The 21,994-nt window shown below is 48.5% G+C and overlaps 1 long non-coding RNA gene across 1 annotated transcript; it reads left to right on the top strand.

The window, feature by feature from the left end:
* The first annotated feature begins 9,007 nt into the window (after positions 1 to 9,007).
* LOC143272052 (uncharacterized) lies at positions 9,008 to 21,599 on the top strand. The gene is made up of 2 exons (XR_013049436.1): positions 9,008 to 9,130; positions 21,380 to 21,599. It is a non-coding gene; the product is annotated as an uncharacterized LOC143272052 (long non-coding RNA).
* The last annotated feature ends 395 nt before the right edge of the window (positions 21,600 to 21,994 follow it).

The raw sequence follows: 21,994 nt of genomic DNA, 5'->3' as shown, positions 1-21,994 counted from the left end.
CAGACCAAATGGTCATCCTTTTCAGAGGGCTATCCAGGGGCCACTTGCCTCCAACTGAGGATGGCATAGCTCCTAGGGTGTAGGCGGCTGTCTCTAATGCTCCTCACGTGGGAAGTTGTCTGTCACAGGCATTGTGGTGCTTGCACAGCCAGGTCTCACAGGCAAGGCTTGCTCTAGAACTCTGCCCCTTTTGACAGCTGGGGCCTCGGCATCTTCGGGAGAACCGGAGCAGATGTAGACACAAGTCTCCAGGCATGAGGCCAGAGACAAGTAAGAGCTGAAGGCAAGCTGGGCTCAGATCATTCAACCTGGACAGGTTTGAAGATCTGGAGGAATGCAGGGTATGGTGATATTTTATTTGTACTGAAATGTGATTTTATTTGTATGTTAATAAAGTTGCCTGGGGGTCAGAGCTAATAGCAAGCCATAGCAGAAGCTGGGCGGTGGTGGTGCTCGCCTTTAATCTCAGCACTTGGGAGGCAGAGCTAGGTGGATCTCTGTGTGTTCAAGGATACAGCCAGCATGGAGACACATGCCTTTAATCTTAATACCAGCCTTAGAAGACCTGGAGGTCTGTGTAGACAGGCAGTGATGAGGAGGTCATGTGATTGGGTTTATAACCAATGAGAAGGCAGAACAGAAAGTCAATAAAAGGTCAGACACAGGAAGTTGGCCTCCTTGCTGAGAGGAAGTTCAGCAGCGGCAGTGAAGGGTAAGCTCAGCTCTCAGCTACTGCTCTGACCTCTTGGGCTTTTAACTCTGTAATTGGCTCCGTGTTTCTTATTTAATAAAAATGTTCGTCTACAGCAAGGTCCTGCCCAGGAACAAGGGTAGAAATCAAGGGTGGGAAGCTCTGGGGTCCCTACTTCTGCCCCTAGAGTGCCCAGCACTGACGTACTGAGGATAGGCCATTCTCTTCCAGCCTACTCCCTGAACAGACACGCTGGTGGATCTCAAAGTGACAGGCAATGCCGCAGTTCAACATAACCACCCACCCTCTGCCCAAGAATCTTAATGATTTAATTTTCAGAGGCTGAATTATTTTCTCAGAATGTAACAGAGCACCGGAAACTTAGTGGCTCAAAACAATCGACTTACCATCTCACTGTCTTAGGACCAGAAGTCCCAAACAGATGGCCCAGGGTTGTGGTCCTCACCATAGGCCTAGAGAAGATCCCTCTCTGTGCCTCTTCCAGCTTCTAGTGGCTCCCCATGTTACTTAGGGCCACATCACTCCAGTCTTGAATCATGTGGTCTTATGACCTCCCATTCTGTCTCTTATAAGATAGGCATCACTGATTAAGGGTCTCCCAGGTAATCAAGGATGACCCTATCCCAAGGTATGTAGCTTAACTGCATCTATAAAGACTGTCCGCAAACAAGTTTTATTCACAGGTGTCCTGGAATTTGTGCACAGACAGATCTTTACAGAAGCCACCACTCAGCCCACTAGAGGGGACCACCTTTCTCATGATCAAACTGTGAGACAAAATCCACACACTTCCTGCAGTCAGCAAGTGCTTTGATCAAAAGTGGCTGGTAGTGTTCCCTCGATGCTCTCAGGGGACCGTCAACGTCGACCAAAACACATTCAGGAAGTTGATCATTTTCTGTTTAGTCCTGACTACATTTTGACAAATGGCTGTCTTTCAAAAACCAGTCTTGTCATTGAATTGTCCATGGCCAGCTGGCTTGTTTGCATACTACTATTAGCCAAGTGACATTGTCATTACCCATTTATAAGCATTTGGTTTTTTGTGTCAGAACTACCTCCCTCCAATACACACTGCTCTGTACTGTCACTGTGAAGCAATCTTCTCTTCCCTTTCACGCAGGTACCAGGGCAGATCACACCCATCACGGCTGCTGGGCCATGAGGTCATCGAATCACCATGTCCTATAGTCATTTAGGAAGCCAATTCCATGCAAGCTTTGCCCGGAAATACACCAGAAATAGGGGCTTTATTGCACTTATCCTGATGCAGGCTGAACTGTGCCCTCTATTCATAGGGGCCAGTCTTACCTCCCAGAACTTCAGAAAATGACTGGATTTGAAGACAGGATCTTTGAAGAATAATTAAGGTAAAATAAGGTCATGTGGATGGGTCTTAAGCCAATACAACTAGTGTCTAGATTAAGAAAAGATCAGGACACACAGAAAGACTATGTGAAGACCAAAGCAAAGACCGGTGTCCATCAGTGAAGGAGAGGGGCCTCAGAAGAACAGCTCCACCAGTGCCCTCATCTCCCAGGGACTTGCTCTCCTCCAGACTGAGAACAGTGGGAATTACATTGCTGTTGCTTGAGCGTCCAGTATGCGGCACTTTGTGACGACAGCCTGCTGTGGACTGCATGTGTCCCCTCAAACCCCATGTGACAGACAGGGAGATGAGACCGTGACAGGTGGTTAGGTTCTGAGAGTGGAGGGCTCAGCCGGGCGGTGGTGGCGCGCGCCTTTAATCCCAGCACTCAGGAGGCTGAGGCAGGAGGATCTCTGTGAGTTCGAGGCCAGCCTGGTTTAGAGTGAGTTCCAGGACAGCCAAGGCTACACAGAGAAACCCTGTCTCAAAAAACCAAAACAAACAAACAAACAAAAAGAGTGGGATACTCATTCACTGGTTTGTTCCTGTCTTTCTCCTGCCGTGTGAGAACACAGCGGAGAGATAGCCATCTGCAAACTAGGAAGCAAACGGACACCAGACATCAGATCTGCCAGTCCCTTGGCCTTGGACGATCCAGTCTTCCAAGCTGTGAGAAGTAGTAACTTCCAGCTTAGCATAGCTTGTTAAAGCATCCCCAGTTCACTGGGCTCATGGGCCAGCTCCTCCAGGCTGACCATCATTCCCCAGACACAGTCCTATTGAATCAAAATGTGCTTAGGACTCAAGGCCATGGTCTGGGCCAACCACAGACGATTCTGGGGAGTTGGTTAGAAATACTGTGGGGAAAGGAGTTTTCTCAGAGGCGGCTGTCAGAGTAAAGCTCCTGGAAGAAGCTGACTTTCCCAAGAGTAAGGTAGCCAACGACCTGTGATGCCGGAACTCCCTAGAGACAGCAGTGCCTGAGTTCCACCAAGGCTTCTTAATGATGTGGGGGAGGGAATTCCAAGTGACGCCATTGTATTCCAAATGTAATACATACTACAAATGTAATTGATGACAACTACAATCTGTACCTACAGATTCAATCAACTACTAACCAAAAATATCTTATAAAGGAAATTGTGTTTATCCAGAACATATACCAATTTTTCCCACCATCACTGTTCCCTGCACAGTGCAGCATGAATACTTAGGCAGCACCCATGTGCTGAGCATCAGACATGGTGTAGAGGTGGCGTGGAGTGCACTAGAGGATGGGTACAGATTCCATGCAACCAGCACGCCATTTTACACTACAGATAAACATCCATACACTTTGGTATCTGAAGAGAAATCCTGGTACCAATCCCTCATGGATGCCAAGGGACAACCATAAATGTACAAATACACACACACACACACACACACACACACACACACACTCACACTCACACACTCACACTCACACATACACACACACAACACACATGCACACATACACACTCATACACACACACACACCACACACATACCCTCTCTCTCTCTCTCTCTCTCTCTCTCTCACACACACACACACACACACCATTATCAGGATATGAAAGATGGGATTTTTTTTCTGATATTTTTGGTTTGGGTTTTGAAACAGGGTCTCATGTGCCCCCTAGCCTGGCTTTGAACCTTTGTCCGTGAGAATGCCCTTGAACTGCCTCCGTCCCCCAGGTCCTGGGTTCACAGCTGTGTGCCACCACACTTGTGCCGCACGCTATTTTGATTCTAGTTTAGTTATTCTTTATTTAAAACTTTTCATACAATACAATTTAATAATGTTTTCCCCTCCCTCAACCCCTCCAAGATCATCCCCAACTCCTTATCTCCCCAATGTTATGTTCTTCCTCTCAAAAATAAAAGGAAACACAAAAAGAAAAGAAAAAACACAAAGGCAAAAATCAAAACAAGCAAAAGACCAGCAAGACAAAAAAAAAACCAAATTGCCAAAACAAAGCAAAATGAAACAAAGAGTCAAAACAAAAACAAAAACAAAACCCACTGAATTTGTTTTGTGTTGCCCCACTGTTCCTTGGCATGGGACCTGCCCTGGAGTGTGGTTGCTAGACCTAGAGAGACTCCACTGGAGAACATGGATTTCCTTTCCACAGTGTCTATCAATTGTAGACAGCTTCTGGGTTAGGGGTGGGACCCTGTGTCTACTCCCGATCTCAGTGCTGGGACCCCATCTGGAATCTGTTGTAGATCTTGAGTCTGCTGCCACGGTCTCCGTGAGTTCACATGTACATCAGTCCTGTTGTGTCTGGAGGACACTGTTTCCTCGGTGTCCTCCACCACCGCTGGCTCTTACAATCTTTCTGCCTCCTCTTCTGCACAGATCCCTGAGCCCTGAGGGGAGGAGTATAACAAAGACATCCCATTTAGGACAGAGTGCCCCGACGTCTCTCACTCTCTGCATTGTCCTGTGTGGGTCTCTGTGTTAATTCCCATCTTCTGCAAGAAGAAGCTTCTCTGACAGGGGTTGAGTGATGGCCTCTATTTTAAATTAGAATTCCTTGCTCCTCCATTGAGTCTCTCCCCACAGACATCCACAGCCCCAAAAGTGTTTTGTTATGAGACCCACACTCTCATCAAGAGCTTGCTCTGGGCTGGCCATGGTGGGATTTTCCTGTAAACCCAGCACTTGGGACGTGGAGACATCAAGAGTTCAAGGACACACTCAGCTATATAGCTCATTTGAAGCCAGCCTGAGTTACATGGGACCTTTTGCGTTTTCTTCCTCCTTCCTGACATTTGCTGCCTACGCAGCAGCCCGACAACGGACAGCAATCAAAGGAGTCCCTCGGGCACATCATGAGACACGGTGACATTGTTGGTGCACTTTTTAATCAGTTGGCTCCAAGTGCTTCCCGGAGAAGTCAGGAGTGGAAACACTTGCACAAAAGTGTAACAAACACAGCCTCCTCGTGGAGGCACATGCTAGAGACACGCTAAGAGGACACCGCGTATGGAGAGAGTGTCGCTATTTATTTACACCGGGACTCACAGTTCCCCAAATAAACATAGTCTATCACATTCCTCCTAAACTCTTGCAAAGCAAGACCACAGCATTCCAGCCTTGTCTCAATGACCTCATGAAGTGAGTCTTTTCAGCCAGGCCTGGGCGGGAGAGGGGCGGGAGCAACTTGAAGGAGCCAGCTCCTCCTGGACCAGGGACGGGGGACCCAGAACAAAGATCTAAGATTCTTTGTAGCCTAGGCTGGCCAGGTGCTGTGGCCCTAGGGACTCCGGATTTGGTGGTGGGTTTATCTCCATCCTGGCCGAGATCATTGAGTGACAGCCAAGATACAGGAACAGCTTGGAAGTGTCCGGAGCTTCGAGGGAGGCGCTAGGGCTCTGCAGCAGCTGCCCGGAGGCCCCCACAGCTCCCATGGGTGCTGGCGGAAGGCGGCCAGTGCTGAGACTGCAGGATGTGGAAAGTCTGCTAACTGTGACCTTTTGTAAATGTTTACTGGACCCTAACCAGTAGGACAGATTTGTCTTCAGCCTAGTATTCCAATTCCCTAATGTAGTATTTGGGGCTCTCCTTGGGGCGATCAGCTGGCCCAAGTGTTTCTGGGTGTACACACCTGTTTCTGACTTTGGCCTTGTAACAACCCCTTTGCACCAGCCTAGAATGCACCCCGTCGTCCCCCATCCCCATCCTCTGTGATCATCCCAAACCACCACCTCGTCTTCCTCCAGGAATAACCAGATGCCCTGACTTTTCTGAGACCATCCCCTCCTCAGTAACCCCAGCCTGATGATTCCATGTGTCATTAAACTATCTTTTGCTGGCCACTAACACGAGCAGACAGAAGCATGATCCAGCATCACAGCGATGGAAGAAAGCCCATTCCCTTGAGGCTATTACAGACTGGACCACCCCAGAGCCTTGAATGTTGTTGGTAAGAATCTGGACATTGGAGCCTTGAAAAGTTCACACGCTTTTAAAACACGGGCTTGGAGAGTTTTAGGGACAGAGTTTTAGGGGAAGCCTCTTGCCCAGCCGTCCTTGCCCCTACCAGAACGAGAGGGGTAAGGGGAATGGTTACAGTCTTGGCCCTGGCAGATCAGCCAAGGGTGCCTATGTCCAGCTCGAACACCTACCTGAGCTGTGTTGGTTTCCATTCAGTACAGCGGCTGTACCTTAAGCAACCGTTGTCCCAGGCAGCAATTGTAACTGGGCAGCCACCAGCAATGGTTCAGCGTCATGGGCTGCAGCCAGGCAAGAGTTCTGTTCCCTCAGGCACCAGCTCTATCACGACCGATAAAGGAAACTTTATCTAAATCTCTAGCCTTCTATAGAACTCAGGACTCAAAGGTTGAGGTCAAATCCTGCTAGCTTAGAGAGGCTGAATAGCAAGTAGCTAACTTTCTCTCCTTGCTCCTGTCTCCCGACAAAGGGTCTATCCTTCGGCTCAACCCCCACAAAAGATCCCTCGTTACACTTAGCTCCTCCCTACCACTTCCTGTCAGCTAGTTGCTGACTCAGCCTCATGACCCCAGGTTAATTTTATTTAACCAAACAAATGTAACACGTCTATGCATTCTACCAAAAGCAGCCGGAACAAATGTAACACACCTTTATGCAGTTCAAATAATATTCCACAACAGAGCGGCCCACTCCAAATGGATCTATGTGAGGCTCAGCCCTAGCCTCCGGGGCAATGTGAACGGGGTGGATTGTGGATGGCCCACTTCAAGGCACAGCTTACAAAGCAGAGCATGGCATGTTCAGGTTGGGAGGTTTCTGCCCCAGCAAAGGCGGCATGCACTGGACCCATACACCCTGTCCTCAGGAATGTGGCCTGGGGCAGTTTGGGGGGCATACAATGGTCTAAATAAAATGTGTCTGAATCCTCTGAGCCAGGCACTGTCCAAAGTCTGCCAGCTCCTCCTCACCCACAGGCTCTCCCTAGCCCCTGGGCTAGCAGGAGGCTTTTCTTACGGGTTTTTTGTCTTAGCGCACTGAGCCCAGGGGCTCCCAGGAGTGGCTTCCTCACTGAGGGTGATGGATGACTCAGCCTCAAGTCAGCTGTGACATCTCCTGCCTAGTGTGTGTGTTTGGGGGGGGGGGGGTCCACCTCCACATTCACTGGATCATGTAGCACCTGAGGACTAGGCATTGTCCTAGGTGCCTGGGATGGTGCAGATGGAGGTCATAGATCAGGCCCTTACCCAGAGAGACCCACACAGGTGGCCAGACTACCAAATACATACAACTGCACAAATAAATAACTGGCCAGATCCAGACTGGGATGCAGGTGCCTAGACTGTGGCATCCATCCACCACTGGGTGGTCAGGAAGCTGGAGCCCTGAGCATGAATCCAGCCAGTTAGCCAGAAACATTGGGAGTCACTCTGAGCAGCTGTCCCAATCCAAGAGAAGATACATGGAGGCCAAGGCTGAGCCAGGCCTAATTCACCTCCTTCAGCACAATTGGCCAAAGTCCCCTGCCTTTGTTCCCAAGGCTGGGCAGAGCTGGAGTGTGGGGCAGGAGCATAGGCTGGCTGCCTTGGCTTTCCAGGGGGTGAAAAGATGCCATTTTGAGCTGTGACTTTCCAAACAGGCTGTCACAGAAGGCTTTGAGGGACTCTGAGAAGCTCTGATACCTGGGACACACTGCACCTAGTGGTTTAGAATACACACACACACACACACACACACACACACACACACACACACAAGCACACAAGCACACACAGAAGAGAGACATACAGACAGACAGAGAGAAAGAGAAGGGGATTTTCTAGAACTGCTCGTATAATTGGAGCTGGGTACCCCAACAGTCGTAGTCTGCAGAACGGGAGGCTGAGAACCCAGTAGCTTCTCCTCAGTCCCTGAAAGTGGATGCCTCAGCAGTCCCACTTCAGTACTGATGCCTGGCAGGTCCCTGGACAGTATATGGTCATTCTGTCAGGAGGCTGAAGAAGCCGGAGTCTGATGTCAGTGGCAGATGACCCTGTGACAGCTTCAGCAGCAGCCACAGAATAGATACACTCGCCAGCAAGGAGCGAAAGGCAGGAAGGGAGCAACGAGGCCCTTCCCTTGAATCTCTTCCTCTGTGTCTCTCAGAAGGTGCTGCCCACCCTAAGGAAGTGGTTTCTCCTCACAGTTCATCCTTCCAGGAATGCTCCTCAGAATGCTCAAATGCATGTCACAGTAATTCTGGATCTTATCAAGATAACAGTAGGATTCACCATCAAATGTCCACCCCATCAATCTGATACCCAACATCGTTTCATGGCAGGCTCAATTTCCAGATGTCAGCAACAGCAAAAGCATGTTCTACCTAGCATGATACAGCTATCCCATGTACAACCAAACCCACTAATTCTCCATCTGGAACATTCCTCGAGGAATGCTTGGTTTTCTAGTATGCCTTGACTTAAACATAATACGGATTTAATAACACTTAACTATTGATATGATCTCAGTTGATAGTATATAAAACGGTAGAAGAACAGGAGATAACAGAAAACCTCTTTTAATAAAGGTGTACATATCTGTGTGTACAGATACATTGTTAATGAAGTGGTCCAGAAACTCTCATGTCAGCATCAATCCTCCTTTCTATAACTGGTTACGTGGCCACAGTTGGTATTTAAAGCCAACAAAACCTTCCTCTACTAGCCATAATTCTGTATTTACTCCACCCTCAGCAAGTACCTCAGCAGGCCTCAGTTCTTTACCTGGGAGGGTGACTCACATCCTCATCCCTGAAGGATCCATGCCTGTTGGGGAATATTATTTTAAAGTGTGTTACTTTTGTTTATGTTGCACTTGTTTAACTCTGCTGTGTGACTTCACCTACCTAAAACACCTGATGATCTCATAAAGAGCTGAATGGCCAATGGCAAGGCAGGGGAAAGGATAAACAGGCTGACAGGCACAGAGAAGAAATAGAAGGAGAAATCTGGGATAAAGAGATCAAGGAATAAGAGAGAAGAAAGAGAAGGACATCAGGGGCCAGCCACCCAGCTACACAACCAGGAACAAAGTAAGAAAGAAAGGTATACAGAAAAGGAAAAGCCCAGAAGCAAAAGATAGATGGGATAATTTAAAGTTAAGGAAAGCTGGCTAGAAACAAGCCAAGCTAAGGCCGAGCATTTATAATTAAGAAGAAGCCTTCATGTGTGATTTATTTGGGAGCCGGGCAGCAGGCCCCCCTAAAAAGAAAAAAAAAATCACATGCCCTTTGTCATACTGCCTGGATTGAGTTGTAGCTTGTCATTGACTTGAATCACAGGACATGGTAACACTGAGAGAGGCCCGAAAGCAGAGGTTTTCAACCTGTGGGCCACAACCCTTTGCGGGTTGAATGACCCTTTCACAGAGGTCACCTGAGACCATTGGAAAACACAGATATTTGCATTATAATCCATAACAGTAGCAAAATTACACTTACAAAATAGTAATGAAAATAATTTCATGGTTGGGGGTCACCACAACATGAGGAACTGTATTAAAGGGTCACAGCATTCGGAAGGTTGAGAATCACTGCAAGAACTCAAACACTCTAGACATATTCCTCCTTGCTTCCATTGCGGAGAAGCAAAGACCCCACCACCCACCCCCAAACAGTCTGGATCAATCACCCCTTCTAACACTGTCATTCTTAGCCTGTTGACTCAAGGATATCAGGGACCAAAAGTATTCAAGGAGAAGTCTGAGCTTCCAGTTCAAGGAGCGTTTGTCCTGTCTCCAGGCAAAAGCACTTCTCCAATTTGGAACCAAGGCTTTGGGCCAGCAGAACGTAAGCCCATGAGACCACAGTGCAGAAATTTTCAACTCCAAAGTGTACCTCCTCCAACCGTGCAATCTGGGACCGGAGAAATAACCATAGGATGAGCGAGGTTGGCTTCACACTGAGCCCACAGTGAGTCAGATTTAGGTAAAACTGCATTACCCTCTGACTTCCGCAAGCCTGCTTATGTGCCCCCTACTGGAGGGCCATAGTGCTGTCCGGTGTCTCCCAGTCAACTCAGAGCCAGTATCTAGTAGGCCCAGAGAGGTCTGATTATTTCATTTTCCCCCACGTACACTTCTCCTGGTAAAAAGGCCTAGGTCCCTTTGGTGAAAGGTGGGAGAAAGATTAACAGTAGAAGTGTTCGGTACTGCGGCCAGGGTCTTCCTCAAGGGGACATGCCATCCTCTTCACTCAAGGCGTCGTGGGTCTGGAAACTGGCTCATCTGGAAATTGGTTGCAGAGCCATGGTTCTCTGTGCTGAGATTCAAGGTAGCCTTTTGTCCATTTGTTATGCTTAAGCACATAGAGGAAGAACTTGTTAGGCTTCCTATCTGTCCCCCTGTTGGGAACACCACGATTAACTAGCCGGTGCCGAAGGGCTCCATGAGGCAGACATTGTCAGGCTTGCCTGGCTTGCGCTGGCCATTGCAGTAAGTACCCTCACCTTGCCTTTGGAGGCTTGGCTCTTGCCAAGGATCCTATCAGCGCCGTTGCTTTTCAGTCATCCAGTTGAGCAGCCGCAACTTCCACTCTAAGCCCCGACACACTGGGAAGTGACAGAGCTTCCCAGCTGCGCTGGTTTCTGCCCCACAAATCTGGTTCTGGCCAGTAGTAGTGAAGAAAAGAGTGTGGCTTCTGGGCCCTGTGCTTGTGGAGGATCATGGCAAAGCCACTCCAACATCTCAATCCGAGCTTTTAAATCTCTTCATCAGCTAAACCAAGGGGTATCGGACACATTAGATCATTCACATCAGGTCATCTTTTGACAAATACTACACCTAACCAATCAAAGAAGCTCCTGGAACGTCTTTTTTAACAGTGTGAGCTGCAGCATCAAATCCAGGCTCTCCACTCCATGGTCCACTCAAGTTTCTATATGCCGTGATCTATAGTTCCTCTCCTTTCCAATTAGTGCCCTCACTTCATCAAAAAAATAAATAAATAAATAAAATAAACAGGACACCACCATGTAGCCCTGGCTAGCCTGGAACTTGTTAAGTAGACTTGGCTGGCCTCAGACTCAGAGAGAACCTCTTGCCTCTGCCTTCCAAGTTTTGGGATTAAAGGTATGTGCCACTATATGTAGCCACAGTGCCCTCATTTGAACTGTCCACCCCTTCCAGAGCTAAGACTAAAGGTTGCTTTTTTTTTTTTTTTTTTTTTTTTTTTTTTTTTTTTTGGTTTTTCGAGACAGGGTTTCTCTGTATAGTTTTGAGGCCTGTCTTGGATCTCGCTCTGTAGACCAGGCTGGCCTCGAACTCACAGAGATACGCCTGGCTCTGCCTCCCAAGTACTGGGATTAAAGGTGTGCGCTGCCGCTGCTGCTGCTGCTGCCGCTGCCGCCGCCACCGCTGCCGCCGCCGCCGCCGCCGCCGCCGCCGCCACCACCGCTGCCACCACCACCACCAGCTTAAGGTTGCATTTGACACAGCCAATTGTCCAGTGAGGGCTTCGGTTTGGTTTTCAGCAAATTGATCGAGTCCTGTGGCTGCCGGAGAGAAGATCTCTTCCAGGCCACACTCAGAAACCTGTAGGTTGATTACATGATTTTTTTTTTTTTAGCTCTAAACTAAAGCTTGTCCTTTGTTACTTTGGCAGTGGATGCTGGAGGCAACCAGCCAGCATCATTGCGTTCTTAGTTTCCAGAAATGTTCGAAAGGTCTCTGTGTAGAGACACTGAATTCGTTGAGTGGCAGAAGAGGTGACTGGGGAGTATTAGACGTGATTATTTCACGTATTTCTCACAATGGCTCATAGCATGAATTTCCAGTGCTTGCCACGCTACCAGAAGACTTCAAGATTAGTGGAGTTGGAGAGCCAGCTCCAGGTACCACCAAACTCAGATTCATCCTTACAATTCTGTTTTCTCTAGAACCATTCTGAATACCCCATCTCTACCAGGCAGGGCTCTCTGGAGAGGTAGAACTAATAGAGTGTATGTTACAGAAGGGAATTTTCTAGAATGGCTTACACACTAGGAGATGAGTGCTCCAGCTGTGGTCACCTGCACACTGAAGGGGCTGAGAACCAGGTAGTTGGATGACTTGGCAGTACCAGTCTGGCACTGCAGGCCTGAGAGTTTCCGAGAGAGGTGCTGGTCTTTAGTCCACAGTGGAAAATAGGACGGGCTATGGTCTATGTCAAGAAGGACAGTGCTCACAGCAAAGGGAGCAGCTAGCTGTACCCACCAACAAGAATTGATTGGGACAGCCAAGCAACACTGTCTTTTCCTTGAACGTCTTTTTTTTTTTTTTTTTTTTTTTTAAGATTTATTTATTTATTATGTGTACAGTGATCTGCCTGCACATATGTCTGCAGGCCAGAAGAGGGCACCAGATCTCATTACAGATGGGTGTGAGCCACCATGTGGGGCTGGGAATTGAACTCAGGACCTCTAGAAGAACAGCCAGTGCTCTTAACCTCTGAGCCATCTCTCCAGCCCCTTCCTTGGACCTCTTTAGAACCAGTGTTTAGAACCCCTGGAAAGGGCCACCCACTCTCCCACTCTAGGAAAGGGTCTTCTCCCTCAATTAATGCTTGTAGGAAATGTCCCCACCAACCCTTCTAGATGAGTGTTCCTATCAAGCTGACTATGGACCATCACTCCTACCATGTCCATATGGTGTGCAGACCAAACAAGGTAATATAGGCAGTGTGTGTGTGTGTGTGTGTGTGTGTGTGTGTGTGTGTGTGTGTGTGATACACAGCAGACTCCCTGTGATATGATGCTGTATGTGACTGTCCTTCACACAATTTGTGTTACATTGGGGGCCTCAGTTCCCCTGTGTGTGAAATGGGCAGAATCGGGCTTTGTCTTGCATTGTAGAGGACCACATTGGATTGGTGGGCCTAGGTAGCCTGCAGCATCCCATAGTGCATAACAGCTGAGATGACCAGCCTGAGGTCACGGGGACCACATTTCCACAGTGGCCTTTCTGGCGACACAGAAGCCAGTGTTCCAGAAATATTTATTTCCAAGTAAAATGGCGTGAGCAGGAGCCACACCCCTGAGTGGCACTTTTCATAGAATGAGCTCTGACTGTGCCAAACGTCTTCAGGGCCGCAAACGTCCCAGTCCCTGACAGATGCTTATCAGCGAGTTCAACCACCAGCAGCAGTGGTGGCGAGAGAGACCTCCGGTCCCCAGAACTTGCCCACAGTTTGGTAGCCACAGGAAAGGCTGTTTCTGAGAAATCTGTGGGGGGTGGGGGGAGACCTTGCCAGGAACCCGCATCTCGGCCTGGCTTCTGCTCTGCAGTGCTCTGCGATCAATGCTCTGGGATGACTGGGAAGCCTGGGGCCGGTCTGAGGAAACCTCTGAGATGTCCCAGCTTCCTATGAGCCAGCCACAGCTTCTCCCTTCCCCTCCAGCTACTCTCCACATCTGCCAGGGACAGCTGTGTCTCTTTGCAGGGATGGAGGGAGGAGGGCAGCTCTGGTCTTTCCCACACCCCTCCAGCTCCACTCTTGGTCTTCTGCCTTGTCTCAGCATCACCCTGAAGATGCACACACACTCATCTTTGGCTTCCGTAAAAGAGGAGCCCAGGTCCCCAGTGTAGACGAATTGCTAAATGGTCTTATTAAATAAAAAACACTGAGCCAACTATAGGGGTGCAAACCTTAGAGATCAGGGAAATAGTGAGAGCCACCAGCCAACCTCACCAGCTCTGCATCTCTCAAAAGGTGAGCTACTTCCTGTCTACCCACGCCTTTATTGCCTCGCTGTTCTGCCTTCTCATCGGCTCTCTTAGCCCAGCTCCCTCACTTCCTTGTCCCTGTCTGTCTGTACAGACCTCCAGGTCTCTTTGGTTTGTACTGGGATTAAAGGCGTGTGTCACCACGCTTGGCTCTGTTCCCTAGTGTGGCCTTGAACACACAGAGACTGCCTGCCAAGTGATTGGATAAAGGGCGTGTGCTATATCACTGCCTGACTTTTGTGTTTACTTAATGGCTTGCTGTTTCCTAGTAGGTAGAAAGTGAATTGTCTAATAAAAATTTTAAAAAATTTAAAAGTTATAACTAAAATAAGAAAAACTATATACAATAAATACAATAACTATATACAATATATACAAGCAATAAATACATCAACAATGTCTAGTCCATTTTCATTTGACAAATTTAGAGAAAATATTCCATTATCTATCCTATTTTGGTGAGTCCAAAATAAACCTAATTCACTTTCTACCTTGTATTACCAACAAAAAAAAAAAACCTATCCTATGATGTCTATTATATACTTTACACTTCCTTAGTGAGTTTCTTTTCTGAAATTTCTTTCTTTTTTTTCCGAGACAGGGTTTCTCTGTGGTGTTTTGGTGCCTGCCCTGGATCTTGCTTTGTAGACCAGGCTGGCCTCAAACTCACAGAGATCCACCTGGCTCTGCCTCCAGAGTGCTGGGATTAAAGGCATGCACCACCACAGTCCAGCCCTTTTCTGAAATTTCTTAACAAGGAAAACTGTAACTACAACTATCTAATCTTCAACTCCCTCAGAGACCCAAGAAGGAAATAATATTACCTAGTAAACAGGAAGTACAAACAAGCGACTTCCAAAAAAATGTGAGTTGACAGAAACAGCCAGCTGCCTGGACTGTCACCCAAGGCTTCTCTGCACATTGGGGCATCATCTTCAGTCTACAGGCTTAGCGCATCTGACAGACTCATTTGTGAAGTAGCATGTACACAAGGCCTACAGCTCGACCTCACACTCAGTGTGAATATTCCATGTACCAGATAAACCTGAATTCCACTAGTGTCCTGTCATGATTCAGGTTTTTAAATTCTGGAAATTGCTGGTGTTTTTGGAATTCAGCTGCCTATTCTTCTCAGCTTGTGAATGGCTTCATCTCTTTTATTAAATTCCAGTCTACCATTGAGAGGTTAGACTCCATCAGCCTAGTTACTCTTTCAAGAATAACTGTTTCAGCTACTGTTCCACTGCACACCAGAAGCCATCGGTCCATTGCCTGTTCAGCTGTCTTTGAAGAAAGGGGCACTGTACCTTTTCCAGATTGCAAAGCCACTTCAGCAATGGTGCCATATTGTCCTGGCCTCAGAGGATGCCTGTTGCTAAAGTCGCAACCACACTTGTATTGGCAAGGATTGGTAGTCCTTTGTTTTGTGTCTTGTTTGTCCATTTTGGATAGCATACTGTCAGCAGTCAATGCGAAGGCATTCTGTTGCCCAGTGGCTAACTTTTGCCACAATGAAAGTTAACTCCATATGCAGTTTCTTCAATGCCCATATCTTCTCCGAAGTAGATTGGTGCTGCCAGGAACAGATGTCTCATAGTCATAAAAAAAGAAAAAATTCTAAGTTATTAAAACATTTTAAATGCCATATTCTGTAGATCTCTGAAGGGCTTGAAGATGACCTGTCTATCTAAAATATATCTCTGCTTGACCTTGAAAACATACCTAATATGACTACAAGTTCAATTGTAATTTCTAATAACTTTCATTTCTTTATATCCTAATAGTTGGTAATAATAATATTCAAGGATTAGCAAATTAAATGAACTGTATAGGTACAATATCCTGAACAAGATTAGAAATATACATACAGCATTTTCTAACAATATCAATCTCAATATATATAATTTGTATACAATATATAAAAATCCAATCCAATGTAAAGTATTTAAAGCTAGTAGTTGTCTTTTAAAAGTAGATTCAATAATCTATATTTTTATCTATATCTTATCCATATCCTCCCTTTTTTTCAGAGTAGATTCAATAATCTACCCTTTATTCTATCATTTCTATATCTTTTTTTTTCAGAGTAGATTCAATAATCTACCTCTTATCTATATCTTCTTTTTTCCAAACAAGAACCTTAAATCTAATCTCCTTTGTTTAGACGTTTTCCTGACCATTAACAGCAACTTGTAACCAACCCTTCTAAACAATGACAACTATCCCAAACCCAAAACCCATTGAAAGACCAAAAACCACCTGCCCCACCCCACCTCTTGGGAATGTGAGCATCATGTTCTTAGAATTGCTTTTTGCTGTTTGTTTTGTGAGTCCCTGCCATACCTTCTCTTAATAGCAGTGCTTGGCAGGGGGTGAGGGGGTGCTCGGCACTCCAGGGGAGCTTTCCCATCTGTCCGTGGTGCAAGGATGGCTCTAACAAGCAGGAGGTGCCCAGGGTGGGGCGGCTTCTGTGCCCCTGTGCACTGTGGACCTTTAGCTGGGGTTTTCCTCCCATCAGGACCCTGCTGCCCAGAGGAACAGTCTGGACTGGGGCAGGCTGGCCGCCCTGCTCAAGGCTGCACAGGATCCTGAGGCTTTGACTGAGTCCCAGATTCTTACAATCCTCTAGGGCCTGGGATCACACAAAGGTCAGAAGCTAGGCATTGGCAAGCTCCTGCTTTAACTGGTTTTATTTGTTTGTTTGGCAGTACTGGGGACTGAACCTAGGGCCTTGTACAAGCTAGGCAAGTTCTCTACCACTGAGCCATGTTTATTGTTTGTTTTGAAACATGGTCTTGCTGAGTTTCCAAGACTGACTGGGAACTCACTCTATAGTTCAGGCTGTCCTTACACTTAGTATCTTCCCACCTCTGCCTCCCAAAAATGTACTAAGATTACAAGCCTAGATGACCAGGTCTGGCTTGTCTAAACTGTCTTTTTCTTACACCAATGCCTAGCTATTCAAACTATCAGACATTTAAAAGCACAAGCTAGGGTATGGAACGCTGAGCCCTGCCCGCCTGATGTGAGCCATTCTGAAGAACTGAGCAGGCTCCTCTGATTGAGTCCAGTCAACAAAAGCCAGGCTCTGAAGGTGGGCAAATCAAGGCTCTTGGACAGGGTGCACTGGGGCCCTTGCAGGATGAAGTGAGTGTCTGCCTCCTGCCCCAACCCGGTGCCCCATCCACCCAGTTCACACTGGAAATCCAGAGACCTGGCTTCTGCAGCCCCGTGGCCTGCAGGAACCCTGCTGCGGACCATATTTCTGCTCTGACAGCCAGGCGTTGTAAAATCCAGCCTCCTGCTTGCAATCCCGCACAAGTTTCCCCTTGGAGGAGCTGACTTTGAACTTACAGAGAACAAAGACCCCTTTGTGATTCGCCTTCGGGACGGGGGAAACGGGGGAGAATTGCATAAATAATATGAGAAGCACCAGCCCGGGTTCTCTTTTGTAACCTCTCTGGTGACTATGAAATGAAAACCACTTTATTTTGAAAACTGCAGCCCAGCCAAGTTTCTCTGGCTGGGTGCAGAGGCCGGGGCCCAGGCAGGGCCAACAAGACAGCAGTTGTAGTATGGGTAGAGCCAGGCCAGCTGTGGGCACGTCAGACTGCTCAGGCTCTGCTTGGCCCAAGCAAGGCATCAGTAAAACACAGCACGAATCTGTTCCCTCCCCAGGCGTGGGAAGACGCGGTCGGGCAAAAAGAAAGCCATTTCTTTACCACCGGGGCTGGAATGGAATGGCTCTGCCCCCTCCTTTCTCCCGATGCTCTCAGCCACAAGTGTCTTCCTGTGTCTCCCCCAAGCCTCTTCCTGCCAGCACTCCAGGCCGAAGGGCTGGCCTGGGGCCCCTGCAGCAGCCGAGAGGCTTGCGCACAGAGTTTTTCTGCTTTCGGTATTATTTTTCACACACTGGTACTCATCAGCCACGTAGGCTCTCTCCACCGGTTTCCACCAGCTCTCTGAAAAACCTCACTCACCTCCTCTGGAGAGCCCTGCACCGTTCCCCCACAGGCCCGCCTCTCCCACAACAATCGACACCATAGGTCGCTTTGTCTCACATCTGTCCTGCAGTATAGTTGAGGGTGTCACCTGTCCTTGGTCCCCAGCACCTAACCTAGGGCTTGGCCCAACAGCAGCAGGGAGATGGGTAAAGGTTCGCATGCTGTGTGTTCCTCTTAGCATGCCCCAGACCCTGAGCTGACTTCCCCAGCACTGAAGAGAAGAAAAAGGGAATGATCCTTGAGTCAAGATGCAAATCGCCCAGCAGGGACTTAGAGGTTGACGGAACTGAGATGTATGTATGAGCAGAAAGTTTCAGGTATGGCTCAGTCCAGGGCCTCGGTCTGCTGCTTGGCTGTTTCACGGCCCTCTCTTACAGCAGAGAAGTTAAAAAGATAGCTGGACCAGCTCAGCCATGATGCTGAAGAAGAAAAAGCCGCGCTGCTGTTTTCCTGGCTTGGCAAGGTGAAGGCTCTGCACCCACCCAGTCCAGGGGCCTGGAGCCAAGATCTTTCCCGGGAAAGTGAAGGCTTCAGCCATTCTGGTGGAGCAGAGCTCTGAGGGGACGGACTCTGAGGGGATGGACACTGTCTGTCGCTCACACTGTGCTCCCAGCACGGGTCTGGGTACAGACATCCTACATCCTACATCCTACGTCTTCTTTACTAATAATCCATACATCATCGGCTGCCGAAAGAGACCTGAGACTCCGCCTGAGTTTGGCCCTGCCTGTGGTTTATGCAAAGGTTCTCCTACAGCTGCAGCTCCATGGGGCATCCACAGTGAGGAATGAGGCCCAGAGGAAGTGCCCACCAACAGCCCCCCAACCCCCACCCTATGCAGGGTCAGCGGACCAAGATTCTCCTGCAGGAACTGGGGAGCTGTTGCTTCCCACTGTCCCCGGGAGACAAAGGACAAACAGTTGCAATTGCTGTCATTCGGCCTCAGCTTGGTCCCCACTGTGATCATGCAGCTTACTCTCTCAGAGAGGCAGAACTAGCAGTTACAACATGGTCCTTAATGTTGTTGCCATTCTGGCTTGGTAATGAAAATGGTCTCTCTCTCTCTCTCTCTCTCTCTCTCTCTCTCTCTCTCTCTATATATATATATATATATATATATATATATATATATATATATATATATATATATATATCGGCATAATCATATATATATATGTATATATATATATGCATAAGTAAAAAGGGAAGGATACAGTGGGGTGCAAGGGATCCCACCCTTGGGATCCCTGCGGTGCTCAGGTGTAGTTTGATCCAGAATAGACATACACACACACACACACACACACACAGAGAGAGAGAGAGAGAGAGAGAGAGAGAATCTAACATAGACGATATGTGTTACCTCATGGACCCATTTTACAGATTAGGAAATTGCTTCCCAGAGAGGATATCTAAAATTGTTCAGATAAGTCTAACAAAATACTTTAACCTGGGTAATTTAACACAGAGAAACCTATTTCCTCACAGTTCCGGGGATGGACATCCAAGATCAAAGTGGCCCGGTGTCTGGCAAGGGTCTAGTGTTCAATTCTGAAATGGTGTCTGGTTGCTGTTCCTCCAGAGAAGACAGACCCATGTGGTGTCTTCACATATCAGAGGAGATGGAAGAGGACAAGCTCCCTCCTCCGCACCTTTTACACAGAGGTGGTCTGTAGAGGGTAGAAACACCAGCTCTGGATTGGAGCCATATTTCCTCACCAGCTCTGGGCTGGGGACAGGGACTTACCTCCACTGAGTCAGTTTTCACACCTGAAAAGTGTGTTGACTTGGGGCAGCAGTTACTCACGGAGATGCTGGCATGGCCTGAGGCAGCCCAACAACAAAGTGGTGGTTCCCCTCCAGACATCCCCATCCTGAAGCAGCCCGGCCTTTACCCTCATCCTTTGAGAAGTGCAACTTGGACCTGAGGACAGCACTCCCCATTGGGGATGCCAGCATCAGCAGTGAGCAGACAGAAAGTCCCACTGAGGGCCTTGGGGAAGTACCCCCCAAGACCTACCAGGGATTATCCAAACTCCAGCCATGCAGGTCACACCCTCTAACACAGGAAAAATGGGGATCACTTGTTCCTATCTCCCAAAGCCAGCTCGGGCTGGAACTGGCTAAGGGAGCCCATCTTGAAGCATGAGCTGGTCTCTGCAACAGGACACAGCTGGGAGCCGTGGACCCCCTGTACCTGTCTCCGCCACAGCTCCCCCATCTTCTAACACAGCATGTAGCCTAGAGATGCGGGGTGCTGAGCCCGCGAGTCCACCCAACAAGCTCTGGTGTGATGAGTGGCAAGGCAGAAATCCGATTTATTTTTACTTTTCAAGATTGCTCCCACCAAAAGGAAGGCTGCTATTTAACTAGCGGCCACTAAAAATAAATGTTTAAACACCACGTTGGTGCAGCCGAGCCAGGCCGCACCCGCCACCCTGCCTCAGAGGCATGCCTTCACCCTCAGCTGGCCCCGACAGTGACACCCTCGCACCTTTGGCAACCCCAACATTAGAAGGGCCGGGCCTTGGCCCACTAAGAGGACAAACTCTGATGTACATGGGCATCCTTGTTCCCAGAGTCTTGAGTAAAAGAGCAAGCGGATAGAAAGGAGATCAAGGAAGACATCACTTCTGCAGAATGCTCCCCGTCATAGTGCGGCAGACCTGCGGGGGGTGGGGGGGCTGCTGGGGTGACTATGGCTTGCTCAAGCTGTGTAAGCCCCACTGAGGCACCAACACCAGTGCCCTCCACTGCTGAAGGCAGAGAACACCCACAGGCATCCGTGCCAGGGAAGGTCTTGCTCCACCTGGGATGGAGCTGGCCTGGGTGGAGAAGAGGTCTGACCCAGAATTCTCTTCGACTTCTGTCATCAGAGGCCAGGCTGTGGAGTGACAAAAGGTCCTGCTTCTCAGAGCCTGGGAGATGGATGACAGACAGAGGGAAGGAGACAGAGGAAATGACAGGAGAGGACAGTGAGCAGAGGGGGAGGAGAAAGAAAAAAACAACAGAAAGAATAAGAACAGGCCATGGTCCTGAACCCCTGTGTGTCTGAGCTGGTCGCTGCAGAGTGGACTCCCTCACCATGTGTCAAGGGAGCTTCCAGCTCCCACTCCCTCGGGGTGATCACAGCAGGTCACAGAGAAGTTTCTGGTGACAGTCAATCCGATGGATCGGGACCTAGGGTCACACCCACCTTCCAGGAGGAATTGAAGTCCGCTCTGCCCACCAGGCTCCTGTCACCTTGGAGCACCTGTGGAGTCAGCTGTGACTACGTGAAGGTATTGTGCTGTGTGGCTTGAAATGTTTGTATCTACGGATAGCCCTTGCGATGCTTAGTCGTGATTATCAGTATGATAGGATCTGGAATCAACTAAGACACTCCTCTGGGAGATTCTGTGAGGGCATTTCCAGGAAGGATTAACTGAGCGAGAAGACTTGCCCCCAGAATGGGCAGCACTGCCCAGGGGTGATTCACCAGCGATGAAGAGGTCCGAAGAAAGCAGGCTGCTTTTGCCTGCCCACTTTCGTTTCTTGCTGGTGAGTGCATTTACCCTGTTTCTGCCTCTGCCACACAGCCACTCCTCACTGACATCAGAACCTCGCTGTCCAGCGTGGACTGAAGATGGCTGACCCTCCAGGAATCCTCCAGGCCTTCAGCACCAGTGGGGGACTGCTGAGTCATCCCGCTGGCTGTGTGGACGCAGCAGCTCTGGGTTCTCAGCCGGCAGACAGCCACGTGGGACTACCCGGCTCCTATTGTGCAAGCTAACCTAATAAATCCCCTGTGGTAATAAATATTCATTCTGCTGGCTCATCTCCAAAGAACCCTGACTAATGCAAGCATCTATGCTAAAAATGTGCTTTGGGGCCAGCAATGCTGCTTTACCAGGTCTCCTACTGTTTTTAAAATGTACTTCCATTAGCTTTCTGTCACCGGGACAAAATGCCTGAGATAACTGAGGCAAGAGAGCCAAGCAGATAAAGGGTGCTTGCAGCCAAGCCACAAAGCCTGAGTTCAACCCCCAGGACCCATGTGGTAGGAGGAGAGAACCAACTCCTGCATGTCCTCTGACCTCCACACATGCGCCATATCATCAAATTCATTCATTCTTCATTCATTCATTCATTCATTCATTCATTGTGTATAGTGTCCCCCACCATACACACTGAATGAATGAATGAATGAATGA

This window comes from Peromyscus maniculatus, chromosome 1, assembly GCF_049852395.1.
Source record: "Peromyscus maniculatus bairdii isolate BWxNUB_F1_BW_parent chromosome 1, HU_Pman_BW_mat_3.1, whole genome shotgun sequence".
Classification (NCBI taxonomy): domain Eukaryota; kingdom Metazoa; phylum Chordata; class Mammalia; order Rodentia; family Cricetidae; genus Peromyscus; species Peromyscus maniculatus.
Note: the sequence above shows the minus strand (reverse complement) of the source record. Positions and strands in the feature narration are given on the sequence as shown.